This window comes from Neolamprologus brichardi, chromosome 4 (assembly GCF_056152115.1).
Source record: "Neolamprologus brichardi isolate AB-2024 chromosome 4, ASM5615211v1, whole genome shotgun sequence".
NCBI lineage: Eukaryota > Metazoa > Chordata > Actinopteri > Cichliformes > Cichlidae > Neolamprologus > Neolamprologus brichardi.
The window spans coordinates 19,697,735-19,709,825 of NC_142107.1; the positions used below are offsets into that span (position 1 = coordinate 19,697,735).

At 39.6% G+C, this 12,091-nt stretch overlaps 1 protein-coding gene and 1 long non-coding RNA gene across 2 annotated transcripts in view; one reads left to right on the forward strand and one right to left on the reverse strand.

Moving 5' to 3' along the window:
• Positions 1-12,091, reverse strand: part of asic2 (acid sensing ion channel subunit 2) — a 425,453-nt gene that overhangs the window by 339,411 nt on the left and 73,951 nt on the right. The window lies entirely within an intron of this gene.
• LOC148103009 (uncharacterized) lies at positions 4,647-6,584 on the forward strand. Its single transcript, XR_015719018.1, has 7 exons — positions 4,647-4,788; positions 4,900-5,049; positions 5,219-5,362; positions 5,460-5,607; positions 5,724-5,789; positions 6,037-6,215; positions 6,313-6,584. It is a non-coding gene; the product is annotated as an uncharacterized LOC148103009 (long non-coding RNA).

A 12,091-nucleotide genomic window follows, 5' to 3' on the forward strand; every position in this document is an offset into this window, starting at 1 on the left:
CAAAAGGTTTCAGTAATTGCTAAATCATTTAAACTCGAAAAATGTCATGTTACAAATGAGATTGGTTTGAAAATATATGTTTATTTTGACAAATCGGGTGGAGGGCAACGCAAGCTGCACAGTTATTAAATGTCACTACTATTTAATTTTTTTTAAAATATTTTTTTAATATTTCATAACAGAATTGGACAAATATAGACAGGTGAAAATGTGTGGATAACCCAACTTTCAGTGCTTTGTAAGCTACTGGTCCACCATGCTCAACCAGAACAGTGTGTTGGCACTGATCGTAGATTTCTGAAACTTTACTTTGATGTTTTTATGATGGTGGGGAAGAATAAGTGGGCGAGGGGTGGCTGGGGTTTGTATCTGACAACTAAAAAGGCCACAACATATGATTCACAAATTTTCCACACACATTGTTCCATTCAGTGATCCCTTATTCCCCATAGCTTGTATCGATTTGCTGTAATCCTTTTCTCCAAGACGACAAAATGCCCCCATTCACATAACAGAGTCACCAGATCCCTCCACTGAAGGGGTTCAAGCATTCAGGCGTGTACAGTCTCTGCGGATATGTTGAAGAATGACTAATCTGACCACATCACTCGTTTCCACATCCCCATGTAACAACGCCTGCAGCTTCTGGACCAGTGAACTCTTACATATCCATCTATCTCTGTGATGAGGTGTTTATGTACTGCCTATAATGCTCCTCTTTTTATAATAGTCTGCATTCTGCTCTTGTAGACCAGTGTCCCAGCCACTTAAAAGGAACAGTAAGTAATTTTTTGTGGTTATTTAAAAGAAAAGAAGGTTGCTGTACTTATTAATATGCGTTTATTAGTGTGCAATTATGTCTTTCAACCATTAAATCCATGAAAATACATAAAAACAGGCACCATCACAAAATCTCTTTTTATGTTTCTCCACAAAGTATTAAATTACTTCTGTGAATCTGTCATCCATCTGTTGTTCGACAAATTAAAACACTACTAAACATAAAACTGCAAAAAATTATCCCAGTTGTTCTCCTGACTGAAGTTTGGTCTGTTTACAGCATCCTGCCATGCGAATGCATTTGTTTTATCGAGTGGAAAAAAGTTAGCTTTCATCCTCCAGCTTCATTGTGTTTTTTTATGCTAACATAGCTGTGTTGCTAGCGATCACATAGCACATCATTACATACCAGCTAGCCCAACTTCAGTAACCCTACAAACATCATTGCTGTTTAGTTTTCTGTCTTCATTTATGTTGGAAGTGATAGCAGAGTTGTACGTTTTAATTTTTTCACAAATCCCTCAGTCGGAACATGCTATATCATGTTTAGGTGGAAACTAGCAAGCTAACTTCCTGCTAACTTCTAACTCCGTTAAATTTAATACATTCTGTTTTCATGGATGCCTGGATGTTAAACTTAATTGTTACACCTGGTAAAGCAGCAACACTGATCATTTTATTAAAGATTAAAGAATTTAGACAGTTTTTAACTCTCAGTGATGCCGCAGTGTGCTGGACCTGAAGCGGACGGAGTTTTGGACCCAGATTTCTCCATGAGACTCCTGACTACGGTAGCCGTAATGCTTTGACAATCCATGCGGCTTCGTAGCTAACCAAAGTCGTACTAAAACATATTTTCAGTAAGCACAACCAGAATTCATACATCACTGGTGGTTATTCAACTCTCACCCTGGTTAAAAGACTGTTACTGACAGAACAGCGTAAGTGGAAGACTTATTGGCAGACCGCCACTAGAAAAAAAGAGCACATTATCACAAAATCTTATCAACTGCCAAACCCTGTGCCTTGGGGGGTCTTTTTTTAGGTTAAACGTGACCATGTTGTAAGAATAAATCAATATTAAAATTATTGTGCATGAGAGTTTGAGTTCTGGCCTAAATATTTCAGTAACTTCTTGGTTTGCAAGCAGTTTCTAAATGTAGATAATGTCAACTTCCAAGCCATTTGGTATCACCACCTTTTTCTCATTGCTTCCCCTCTGTCCATGTTTTCTAACCACAGACATGCTCATAACAGCAGAGTGAAGCTGACCCCCCACCCACTTGAAACGTAAAGGCAAATAGGCGGAGCGGTTAGTGCTACGTTTGTGCAGATTTGTGCAGGTAAAATGAGCGTTTGTGCTGCTACGGTTTTTGAGATATTAAACATTATTTTATAGGTCATTCAAAGGTCACCATCCCCCCAGACTGCTCCAAAACAGGCCAAAATGGTCTACTTTTTTAGTGCTACGTTTGTGCTGATTTGTGCAGGTAAAATTAGCGTTTGTGCTGCTACGGTTTACGAGATATTAAAAGTTATATTTTTTGCCGATGACGTCACCATCCCCCCAGACTGCTCCAAAACGGGCCAAAATGGTCTACTTTTTTAGTGCTACGTTTGTGCTGATTTGTGCAGTTAAAATGAGCGTTTGTGCTGCTACGGTTTCCGAGATATTAAACTTTATTTTATAGGTCATTCAAAGGTCACCATCCCCCCAGACTGCTCCAAAACGGGCCAAAATGGTCTACTTTTTTAGTGCTACGTTTGTGCTAATTTGTGCAGGTAAAATTAGCGTTTGTGCTGCTACGGTTTTTGAGATATTAAACATTATTTTATAGGTCATTCAAAGGTCACCATCCCCCCAGACTGCTCCAAAACAGGCCAAAATGGTCTACTTTTTTAGTGCTACGTTTGTGCTGATTTGTGCAGGTAAAATTAGCGTTTGTGCTGCTACGGTTTACGAGATATTAAAAGTTATATTTTTTGCCGATGACGTCACCATCCCCCCAGACTGCTCCAAAACGGGCCAAAATGGTCTACTTTTTTAGTGCTACGTTTGTGCTGATTTGTGCAGTTAAAATGAGCGTTTGTGCTGCTACGGTTTTTGAGATATTAAACATTATTTTATAGGTCATTCAAAGGTCACCATCCCCCCAGACTGCTCCAAAACGGGCCAAAATGGTCTACTTTTTTAGTGCTACGTTTGTGCTGATTTGTGCAGGTGAAATTAGCGTTTGTGCTGCTACAGTATCTGAGATATAATGATTTTAATTATTACGGCCTACACTGTATAACACCAGTGTCTGTGGCAGTGAGTTTCAGCAGCTGTGGAGTTTTGCACTTTTATAGAAGGCTGTCCACTTTTTCTAGGCTTGCTGCATATTAACTTTTATTAGTTTACACTTTAGTAACACAATTTATTCAGCGGAAAGGTCAATATTTCTTTTGTTACCAGTGCAGAAACGTACACAAGGTAGGCTAAAGTTTTTCTGTGGCAAAACTGTAAGGAAGGAAAATCGCTATTGGCTGTCCTAGAAGTCGCTAGAAGTCGCTAAATGACGTCATCCCCTAATTTGCATAATTGGTCATGCTAATGTAATTGTAACCTACGTTGTTGGAAAGAGAAATAACATCGTGGAAGAGACATAAAGTGAGTAAAAAACGTCCTAAATGCATTTAGAGTTCATTTAGAACTACAAATTAAATTTCTTCTAGCAATTATTGTTTTTTTTAATGTCACAATTCCAACCCTGCTCCTTAATCCGGGCTTGGACCGGCAAAAGTGACCCGAAATAGGCACTCTGGTGGAGTTACTTTGTGTGTGTGTGTTTATAAGTAGTTTTAAACCTTGAGATCCACAAAACAGCATAAGAGTAAAAGAAGAACTGACTGCGTTACAGCACCCGCTGCTTGTTGAGAGTAAAAGCGATATGCGCTTTCACGTCTTTTTTGCGCTTTCACGGGGTCTGAAAACTCGCTAAATATAGCGACAAAGTCGCTAAGTTGGCAACACTGAACATGTGGCTCTCCGGCCCCTCCACTGTGGCCCTTATAAGACCAAGTAAGTCATTTTTTTTTTATTATAAAGACAACAAGAAAGGGTTCTGTTAACAGTTTGTTTTTTTTATGAAATATCTGCATTGACTATTCACTGAATGTACAAGGCTTTTAAAAGTGATTTAATGTTTCTTAGCTTCAAATCTGTTTACTGTACTTTTCAAGTTGGTTGCCCATCTTTCCTAATTTTCAGTTATTATGGAAAGGACTCACGTAGCTGGCTTCATTTTAACAAATACTTTTTTGCGTTATAAAGCTTTGATGATTCATTTTCTTATCAAATCTAAAAATAAACATTTTTATTTACATTTCCATAGCTTAAACGATACGACAACTCATTTTCTAGATATTTATAGGCTCTTTCTTTTTTTAGGCTTTAGACAGGTTTTGTAGCAGCAGGGGAAAAGGGGCCCTTTGAACTGAAAAGGATGCTGACCCCTGACTTAAGCCACCAGGTCAACACAAAACAAATACAGAAAAATTATTGACAGAAAAATGGAACGATTACTTTCAAGGCTACAGGTGAAGGTGACTGGGTGTGTAAAAGCAAATATGCATCAGACTGACAAAGAACAGAGTGTTAAAAGATTTAAAACTTTAACTTTATGTGCAAAACTGAACTTACTGATAACACACACTAGCCATTTGAACACATGTAACTGTAATGAACCAAATAAAACAGAAAAATGCAGGCAGCACTCATTATACTGTGTATAACACAGCATGGGGTTGTATTTTTTTCTTTTCAGATGCTCCTGTCACTCCATTTCCCAGGTCATCATAGCACTCCCACACACATGGAGCTCTCCTGCAGTATGCAGTGTAATGCCCCAAACCGTCAGTGGTCATCTTTCCATGGAAAGCAATTAATGCCCTCAAAGTGAACGACTTTCCTTGGAGAACCAGGTTGGAGGGAAATTCATTCAGTGGAAATTCTGTTTGGTTTGCAAGGTCAGTATCAATCCACACGATATCTCCAATGTTGTAGCTGTGAGTAACTGTCCCTGCACAGAGCTCATTTCCTGTGGTGCTGTCTTCTGTTTTGAATTCTGATGGACACAGAGATGGATTGGAGAGTGGCCTGAGGCAGGTAGACTCAGGTAGGCCAAGTCCTGCTTCCACAGCCGTGCCAAGATGAGCCATACCAGACTCTTTGAGGACAGAGATGGCAGGAGAAACAAATGGCACTTCCCTTGTCATCCCTTTGCTGAGGTAGCAGTGCTGTGAAGAGCAGTGTTTGGTAAAATAAACACTTGAGATGTTCCTCATTGTCTTAGCAATTACAGCGGAGATATTGCACTGAGCATCGATTTGGATCGCACCAGACCTCAAGGAGACAGCTTCAAACATCACACTAAGCAGCTCTGCTCTCCTTCTGTAGGTTTGTTGGGTCACACCATCTGTGGCAATGGCTTTCACCAGCTGCAGGACTGGGTTTTCACTGTCTTTCAGAACAGCATTTTGAAATGTGGAGCTGTCACAGAAGGCACAACATAGGCACTGAAAAAATGCATCAAATGCACAGGTATTGAGCACAGAGATTGTCGATTCCACTAATCTAATAGGCTGATGGAGGTTTCCATTTTTTAATAATCCCACTTTCACTCTTTTGGCCCCAAAAGTTTCATCTGCATGGAGCCATTCGGTACATGAAGAGAGGTAGGAAGTCCTCTTCCTTTTTTTGGGTGGAACAGCTAGGCCCCTCCAGTTCTCAACTGCATCCCCATCAGCCGGAAGAATGTTTGTGGCAGCATCAGATCCCACAAACGGGTGAGCATCCATTTTTATTTTGTCTTCTGCACTGTGAGTCGTCATGGATCCAGAATTGGCATCTGTGACTTTCAGTGATCCCACTGTTGCCTCATCTTTGACCTTTTCTTTTGCAGAACAAATCCGCATATTTCCCTCGATGAAGGAAAGATGACGAGCAATGAAGCGATCGACTCGAACAGGCAAGTTTTCATGTTTGAAAAGGCCATGTTTTATGTTTTTGAATTCAGCTTCAACAGTGGCTGAACTTGCTGTGATGCTGGTGCTTTGGAAGAGAGGGACCATTATTCCTGTCCAGAGTGGCAAGTAACTTGCCAGTCTTATTATATGAGGAATAATCTCAGGGAGAAAGTGAATATTATCTCTATCCCCGTTTGCTGCAGCAAGTGACCTGCTCTCCTCACATATTTCTGTTACCCACTGTCGTAGGTCAGTCTGGATCTCATCCACTGAATCCACTCTCTCACTTTCCTCCATCTGTTCATCTGGAATGATGGAGTCTTGAGCAATTTGGGCTTTCAAGTATTTCTTGCACCTTTCTGAAGGAAGAGGGGCTCCAGAACTGTCATCACCTTCTGCCTCACTGAGGGCCACAACAGTGATAGCATGTAGGAGCTGTTTTGCATGGTCCAAACATTGAGACTGAAGAAGTTTTGCTAATGACCTGACAAAGAAATCTTTAACACGATGTGTTTTCTTCTTCAGGCAGTCCCACTGGCATATCATCTTGATGCAGTGCGCAACATCAACCCTGATAAAACAAGGGGGGAGTTTGGCAGACTGGGTTCCAAGAAGGACATGAAAGCATTCATTAAGATAGGACTTCAGATCAGGATGAGGAGTGAAAGCCTTGACCAGAGCTCCCAGAATTGCCAGAGAAAAGTCACTCACAGCTTCCTTTGGCACAGGTGCACCTGCACGAATCCATTCTGTCAACCAGTTTGCGATGGCATTAACATCATGTTTCTCTGACAGCATTTGCACCACTGGGACACTGGGGCATTTTTTTCTTTCAGAATACCTTGATAAAGGAAGATATGGCCAGATTTGCCATTTGGTCTCAGCAGTTTTTTCACAACTGAACCGGTTGCATCAAAACACACAGTTGGGGGAGAATTTTTTGACAATGTCTTATAAACATGCATCTGTGTTTGACTCCAGTAGTGACAGAAAAACCTGTCCAGTCCAATATCTCGGATGCTACCACTGTGAGGAACACTATATTTTAACAATTGCAGAGATGCAATGGGGTCCTTATCTCCTAATTCCAAGTCTTTTCTCTCTTGTTTGGCTTTTCGCAGAGTGGCCAAATTTGGAAGGTGGCTTGGCTCAGGATCTCCAACATCCATCAGATCTGCTGCCCTTGCTGACCTCCATACAGCTGGTTCCATTCTGCCCTCACACAGCTCTTTAGCGATCTGTTCACGCAGGTTTCCAGACATGAACCGCTTGGAGTGGCCAGTGTGCAGGGAGAGATCTGTATTTCTCATGAAACACTGGAGCACCATTGGACTATTAATTGCTGGCTGTCTGTCACATGACATTTCTAACTGGCCATGACACTCCTTACAGTCGCCTCTGATGTCCAGATAATTATTGTTGACAGTTGGATGGACCTTTGCTCTACGGAACACAAGTGTACATGTATTTTTGATCTTCTTCCATATAAGATCGTTGATTATATGAGTCCAAGTGCCAGGTTTCAAAATTGTGTATTCCCTTTTTTGGGTAGGAGAAAACTTGTCATTGTATTCAACCTTTTCAGGAATAAATTTAACCCAGTCCTCAAAAGGGACTTCTAGTTCAAAAGCTTGACAGTTTTCTTGTCCAGCAGAAATGCAATGTGAATCTAACTCTCCTTCACTATTACTTTCCTGATCACTGATTTCCAAAACTGACCAGATGTTGTGTCTATTTAGCTTCACAAAAGTGTACAGGGCCTTTGCTGACATCTTGTCTTCTAGCTGCTGACTGAGCTCTTTCCAGACTGATGCAGCTGGAGTGGCTATTTTGCCATTTTGGACTATGGCCTCTTTTGAATTGCAAAGAACTGCAAAAATGGAAACCTTGTCTACAGATGGCTTTCGAGGCATCTAAATAAAAAAAACAAAAACACTATGATTATGATGGAGCAAAACATGATTTCTGACCTATATATACAGCCAGGAGCAACCCCTCCCCCAAGTTCTCCACCAATCTACACTTTCATATTTTGTGGAATTATTGTTTTTAAGATGGAGCTATTGAATTTGTGAGTTTATTAAATTGAGTCTGAGTATTTAACCCATTAACATGTACTGTACAGCACTTTAGTCCAGTGTGCTACATGTTTTAAAGTGCTTTAGAAACTTTTTTCTTGGACATTTTTGAAAATGTTTAACATTGAAAAAAAATCCTTTTGATCCAGACAGTTAGCTATATCATGTATTAACTCAGTAACTAAAACCTCAGTATTTTAAATGTAAGCTTACCTTGTTCAGAAATCAGATGTAACACGCTGTTCTAAGAATCCTTCAGACACAGTAATGACAAATAATAGTTTTTTCTGCCAGAAAATGTGTATTTGATGCAAAAGACTGCTAGCTTGTTCGTTTCTCAAAAAGTGTTCATGGGAGTGTAAAATGTTCAAATGTAGTTTTCAATAAAGTTTTTTTTAATCCACTCTAAAAAAATAAATACTCAAGCATTTGCATCGTGGTTTTATGAACAAAAAGTGATTAAAGTAAAGAAATTGAAGTAAAAAAAAAAAAATACACTCATTACAAATTTAGCTGATTAAATACAACAAGAGGGTTTTTTTAACCGAACTTTATTGAACAAGTGAACACACAAAGTGAAAGGTCATTTGAAAAAGACATTTTTCAGCAGTAACACCATAACAGAATATCTCATATCATAGCAGCACAAATGCTAATTTTACCTGCACAAATTAGCACAAACGTAGCACTAAAAAAGTAGACCATTTTGGCCCGTTTTGGAGCAGTCTGGGGGGATGGTGACCTTTGAATGACCTATAAAATAAAGTTTAATATCTCGGAAACCGTAGCAGCACAAACACTCATTTTACCTGCACAAATCTGCACAAACGTAGCACTAAAAAAGTAGACCATTTTGGCCCGTTTTGGAGCAGTCTGGGGGGATGGTGACGTCATCGGCAAAAAATATAACTTTTAATATCTCGTAAACCGTAGCAGCACAAACGCTAATTTTACCTGCACAAATCAGCACAAACGTAGCACTAAAAAAGTAGACAATTTTGGCCCGTTTTGGAGCAGTCTGGGGGGATGGTGACCTTTGAATGACCTATAAAATAATGTTTAATATCTCAAAAACCGTAGCAGCACAAACGCTCATTTTACCTGCACAAATCTGCACAAACGTAGCACTAACCGCTCCGCCTATTTGCCTTTACGTTTCAAGTGGGTGGGGGGTCAGCTTCACTCTGCTGCTCATAACACCCGACAGCCGGTTGGCTTTTTTCATGCCCAGTGCTGTGAATGATTTAACATATGCCCAGTCATGTCCTGGAGCACGGAGGATGAATAGAGGAAAATGCAAGTTTCATTACATTTGTGCTGTGCTGCAGGCAAGTAATTATACTCAGGCAACAGCAGATTTTACTCCTTCCTTTGGATGGCCAGGTTGAATGACCCTAGCTTTGCATCTACTCAGCAAAAAACCTTTTATTGTGGATGGCCTGAAGGGCAAAAAAAAGGCAAGTCCTTTGACTGAAAATATATTTTAAAGTCCTTTATTGCACATAAAGCTCAAGTGAGTTGGTGGCACAGAAAGAACCAGAAGCAGTTAAACAGTGCTCCTGTCTCCAGAAAGATTATGAATTGTCACTTTATTTTTGATTGAGGTCAACTTAAGTTCAATATTCTTGGGAAGGTATATAGTTGAAGACCCCAGAAGATATAATGCCAGCAGGCAGACTGATGTGGATCTGTGCAGAGCTCACATGTTAACCAGGCATAATTTGACTGTATGGGTCACAACAGGAGCCATTTCCATCTCCAGAACCAAGAGGAAATATATGAAATCAAAATGTCATCTTAGTAAACTTGCACAAAGCTGAGATTATGCATTTTTCTCTCCAGTTTCCAGATGACATTTAAGGAATGGAAACATCCAGCTGGTACAGTAAAAAAAAAAAAAGAAGATAATTTTTACACAGAAACGATAAAAATCCCGTAGTTCTACTTCATCACATTTTGTTACTTTCTTTGTTGCTGTGATTTCAAACAAAATTTCTCAGTATCATATCATCTGCAATAATACTAGTATAAATACTGGTGTAAATTTTTAAATGACAGGAGATATCATAGGACAGCACATGGTAAGGTGGTTAACACTGTTGCAAAAAGATCCTGGATTCGAATCCAGTCTGGCCAGGGCCTTCTGTGTGAAGTCTGAATGTTCTCCCCATGCTCATGAAGGGTCTCTCCAGGTAGTCCGGCCTCCTTCCACAAACAGTCCATTAAAGTTATGGGTGAAGTTAAACGATGGACAAATTGAATTAGTTAGCTTGTTATCACTGACAGTAACTATTAGCAAAGGAAGGGTGAAAAATGTGGTTTATTATGTCTGAACTAATTAATATTGCAACTTCAGAAATATAATTATCTCAAATTTTGTTAAAATATGGCACCAGGGGTGAAGCTGAATTACTCACCCATAGTGCTTATGTAAAGCAAATAATTTACAGACGAAGACTTAAAACTTTCCTTTTTGTTCTTCTGAGTCACATTTTGTGTCTAAGACAGCTTATGACTGTACTGTTTACCTGGTGGACACTTCATCGTGGGTATTCTGAGTCAATCTAATGGTGTTCATGTTTAAAATCTAAATCCTGCAATAAATTACAAATAAAAAAATCAAACTAATCAGCATTTTCACATTTTTTCTACAAGTTGCAATAACTAACATCTCAATAATATGGTATCCCTCCTGTATAAGGATCTCAGACTGCACTGTAATGTAATGGGCCTCAGGCTTCACTTATTTGCATGTAGAGGAGAATAAAATGCAATTAAATCCAGAGGAGAACGTTTAACTAAAATATCATGGGTCAACATACTTAGCAGAAACTAATAAGGGACATTTTATTTCTCCAGTAGGTTCAGCATAACTCCCTAATGACTTGTCTGCATTTCTTTTCTCAAGGGATAAATTTGGTCAGTAAATTTGAATTCGCACAGACTTTTGTCTCAATCAAACCAGATTAGTGCTCCAACAAGAGCAGAGTAATGAAATATTTGACAAGCTCCACAGTAACTCAACTTATCATTCCACACAGCATTTTAAGCAGTAAGAAATCACAGGATGCAGGTTGTAATTGGTCAATCTTTTTTTTTTTGGCGGGGGGGATCCCGCAGATGTCTGTCCGGTCTAGATATGCACTAAATGTGATAAGAAACAGCAGGCACTTGGGACTGTAAATTTTATGTGGTACAGGGGAAAAAATGACACATATTTATATACAAGCTTTACAAGAGTTTTGACTCACTGATTAAGGAATATGATATTAAAATCATCCATCTTTCCCTGCTGAAAAATAAATGCATTTATTCTCTGTAATTGCAATACATGGTTATGTTCAAATATCAAGAGGTCCCTTGATAATTACAACACTCCAGTATGAGCAGAGCTTTGTTTGATCAAAAACATGTGCTGTTATCACAAAGAAAGCAAAACTTAACCAACATTTAGTCCAAATGTCAAGTGATGTGGGGTTATGTTTTCACACTAAACGGTAAGTTTCCACCTTTAAGTCACTGTTTATTTTACATTACACTTTGCAGGATAAAAAAAAGTTCCCTTCTTTAGTGCAGGATTTCCCAACCACTGTGCCACATAGGCATGTCGTGAGAAGTGATCAGGTGTATCGTGGAAGATTATCTGGTTCCACCTGATTAGTACTCTAAGCCAGCGGTCCCCAACCCCCAGGCCACGGACTGGTATCGGTCCGTGAGTCGTTTGGTACCGGGCCACGAGAGTTGAGGCTCGGGTGTGAAAGTTATGGTTTTCAGGGTTTTTATCATTAACTCCATTTCCCTGCGACTTTTTCCCCTGTTGTAGTTGTGTGTCTTATTTTGAATTAAATATTTACGCGTTACCATAGTGACCAGAGAGCATTCAGGGGCAGAGAGGAGAATGTTACCCTCAATGTTGTTGGAGCATTTCAGGACGGTGCTGCTAATAAAGTTACACAATTACACAGTGAATTCGTGTTTATTATTATATTTACAAAATACCACAGTTTTTGTCTTGGTTGTATGGTTTTATTTTGTTGTATTAATCCGACACCTTAAAGGCCGGTCTGTGAAAATATTGTCTGACATTAAACTGGTCTGTGGCGCAAAAAATGTTGGGGACTGCTGCTCTAAGCGATCAGCGTGAGTAACAGGCAGAACAATTACATTCTCTTCCACTAGAGGGCAGAACAACTACCTGCTCTAATTAAATGGGTTGCCAACTGCCA